At 37.7% G+C, this 3,844-nt stretch overlaps 1 pseudogene; it reads right to left on the reverse strand.

The window, feature by feature from the left end:
• Nucleotides 1-2,157: 2,157 nt before the first annotated feature.
• Nucleotides 2,158-2,579, reverse strand: LOC122481306 (annotated as a pseudogene).
• Between the last annotated feature and the right edge of the window lie 1,265 nt (nucleotides 2,580-3,844).

Consider the following 3,844-nt stretch of genomic DNA (forward strand, 5'->3'; position numbering starts at 1 on the left):
TTGGGAGTGGTGGGCTGGGAGACTTCTGGCCCCAGAACAGTTCAGTAGAGGTGGGGAGGCTGGGCTATTAGCTGCAATGTTGCCTTCAAGAAGCCCAAGACTGAATATGAGATGTTAGGGGGTATATGTTTTGTCCATTTATTTCTGAAGGCTTTTTCCAGAGTAATTTTCTTTTCTTTTTTTTTTTTTTTGTGGGTGAGGGGGAATGTGGTCAGTTATATATTATATCAAGCTTCTAATGTCAAGCTGAACCTCAACAAAAGATTTTATTTGAAAGATGTGAAAAAAGAAAAGCTTCAAATAAGGAGCTAAGTGTAGCCACCAGACCTTGAGGAGTTCTGAAAGCTCAAAGAAGGTATCCCATCTGGGTGTGGACTGCTTGCTAGAAGACTGGCTGGCCAGTGCCAGACTATCAGCAGAGAAGACCAGACAGTACCACACGGTGACCAACCCTTGGGCTGGGTGTTTGGTGGTTCAGTCCACGAGGACTCCTATGCTAGATCTCTGGTGGAGATGACATCGGGGGCTGTCATGGGTGGGCCTAATTCATAATAAACTGAAGGCACTCCAGAGTTGCCAAGTTTTACAGGCCTGGGGAAATTTTTAAGGCCTGATCACAAAATACCGGTTGCATATTAGAAGTACGGAGGCCAGGTTAATAACTAAGCAAAATGCAATATTGTGTCAGCTTCATTCATTTTCAAAAAGAGTATCATAAAAATGTCACTGCATTTGAAAACAGTTTTTAAGTTAAATCGCAAACATTCCTCTACGTGCTTGCTGATCACTTAGAAATCATAGCTGGTTATAAGTTAGGCATGTTACCCAAGGCCTAAAATTTCAAAAACAAAATTGTAAAAATCCTTTCAAAAATTTCACGCGAAATGATTCTATTTAATATGGGATATGGGTACATTTTAATCTGCTTGATATCATTGATCAGGTGCATAGGGTCTGCAGGGCATTTAAAGGGCCTCAAATCTGAGAGACTAGGTGGGAAAAAGTAGGAGGTTAGGTGTATTTTAAAAGGCGCTACGAGAGCATTACATAGATGCCTAGCTTTATTTCTTTATAAAGTATTATTTCTTTATAAGGTCTTTTCTTTTTTATTGAAGTGTAATTGACATGCAATATCATGTTAGTTTTGTGTATATAACACAATGATTCAACTTTTGCATACACTGTGAACTGATCACTGCAATGTCTAGTCACATCTGTCACCATACAAGTTAACACAACGCTACTGGATGTATTCCCGCTTCTGTACGTTACCTCCCCATGACTTACTTATTTTATAACTAGAAGTTTATACCTCTTGATCCCCATTACCCATTCCCCCATCTATCTGCTCTCAGGCAACCACCACTCTGTTCTCTGGGCCTATGAGTCTGGATTTGGTTTTGTTTTGTTTGTTAGATTCTACGTAAATGAGTATTTGTTTTTCTCTGTTTGACTTATTTCACTTATTAAATGCCTTCAAGATCTACTATGTTGTTGCAAATGGTGAGATTTCATTCCTATTTACAGCTAATTAGTATTCCATTGTAAATTTTTACTCTGTCTTCTTTATCCATTTATCCGTCAATGGACTTTTAGGTGATTTCCATATCTTGTCTATTGCAAATAATATTGCAGTGAACATAGGATGAATATATCTTTCCAAATTAGTGTCTTTGTTTTCTTCAGATAGATACCCAGTAATGGAATTGGTGAATCATATGGTAACTCTATTTTTAATTTTTTAAGGAACCTCTATATTGTTTTCCATGGTGGCCATACCAGTTTACATTCCCACCAATAGTGCACATGGATTCCCTTTTCTCTGCATCCTCACCAACACTTGTTATTTCTGTCTTTTTGATACTTGCCATTCTGATAGGTATAAAATGATATCTCATTGTGGCTTTTGATTTGCCTTTCCCTGATGATTAGTGATATTGAACATCTAATTATGTGCTTCTTAGTCATCTGTATATCTTCACTAGAAAAATGACTATTAGATCATCTGCCCATTTTTAAATCAGATTTGTTGTTGTTGTTGAGTTGTAGTTCTTTGCATATTCTGGATATCAACCCCTTATCAGATTGGCAAATATCTTCTCCAGTTTAGTAGGTTGCCTTCCACTTTGTTTATGGTTTCCTTAGCTATGCAGAAGACTTTTCTTTGTTTTTCTTTTTCTTTTCTTTTCTTTTTTTTTTTTTTTTACAAGAGAACAAATCTATACCTTTATTTACTTTTCAGTAAGTTTAAATCCTTGAGGGGTACAGCATCACATGGATTCTGTGGCCAATGGTTTTAGCAGGAAGGTTGCTTTGGAATTTGGCAAATCATGCCACTGTTTCCATGAGCATGAGTTACTTTTCCACAGATTACTCTGGTTTTGTTCAGTTTGCCACCGGGAGTCACTGTGTTGTTCTTTGCTTTCTACACATAAGCACATTTCTTGGCCTAGGTGGAATTCAGTTTCATCTCAAGCATAAACACCTTCAATTTTAAGAAGGGCTGTGTTCTCCCTCTGGTTCTAGAGAACCCACTTATAGCCAGCAAATATGGCCTTGGACTACAGCCTTCCAGACATAGTTGTCATTTTAGGAGTCCTGTCAAAAAGAGTATCAGGAGAATCTTGAAATCTATGGAGGCTACGTTTCCCACAGGCCTCCACAGGCTGCAAGATGGGAGAAAGAGCTATGCAGAAGCTTTTTAGTTTGATGTGATCCCATTTATTTTTGCTTTTGTTTCCCTTGCCTTTGGAGTCAGAGTCAAAAAACTATCACCACAACCAATATCAAGGAGGTTACTGCCTATGTTTTCTTCTAGGAATTTTATGTTTTCAGGTCTAACATTAAAGTCTTTAATCCATTTTGTGTTTATTTTCATAAATGGTGCAAGGCAGTGGTCCAGTTTCATTCTTGCACTGGTAGTGGCACACCATTTTTTTTTTAGCACCATTTGTTGAAGAGACCATTCTTTATTCGTTGTACATTCCTGACCCCTTTGTCATAAATTAATTGACCATACATGCATGAGTTTATTTCTGGACTCTCTATTATATTCCAGAGATCTATGTGTCTATTTTTATGCCAATACATATTGTTTCAATTACTGTGGCTTTATATTATAGTTTGAAATCACAGAGCTTGATACTGCTGGATTTGTTCTTCTCAAGATTGTCTTGGTTCTTCGGAGTCTTTTGAGGTTCCATATAAATTTTGTAATTATTTGTTTAAGTTCTGTGAATAATGCCATTAGAATTTGATAGAGATTGCATTGAATCTGTATTGCTTCAGGTAGTATGGATAATTTTATAATATTAATTCTTCCAATCCATGATCATGGAATATCCTTCCACTTATTTATGTCTTCTTCAATTTCTTTCACCAATGTCTTATAGTTGTACCTCAGGGTACAGGTCTTTCACCTCCTTGGTTAAATTTATTCCTAGGTATTTTGTTCCTTTTGATGCAGTTGTATATGGAATTGTAATCTTTTTTTTTTTTAATTTTTTTTTCAACGTTTTTATTTATTTTTGGGACAGAGAGAGACAGAGCATGAACGGGGGAGGGGCAGAGAGAGAGGGAGACACAGAATCGGAAACAGGCTCCAGGCTCCAGGCTCCGAGCCATCAGCCAGAGCCTGACGCGGGGCTCGAACTCACGGACCGCGAGATCGTGACCTGGCTGAAGTCGGACGCTTAACCGACTGAGCCACCCAGGCGCCCCTATGGAATTGTAATCTTGATTTCTGTTGGTTATAGTTCAATATTAGTGTATGGAAGTGTAACAGATTTTTGTATATTAATTTTGTATCCTGCAGCTTTACCAAATTCATTTATTAGCTCTAACC

This window comes from Prionailurus bengalensis, chromosome C1, assembly GCF_016509475.1.
Source record: "Prionailurus bengalensis isolate Pbe53 chromosome C1, Fcat_Pben_1.1_paternal_pri, whole genome shotgun sequence".
Taxonomy (NCBI): Eukaryota; Metazoa; Chordata; class Mammalia; order Carnivora; family Felidae; genus Prionailurus; species Prionailurus bengalensis.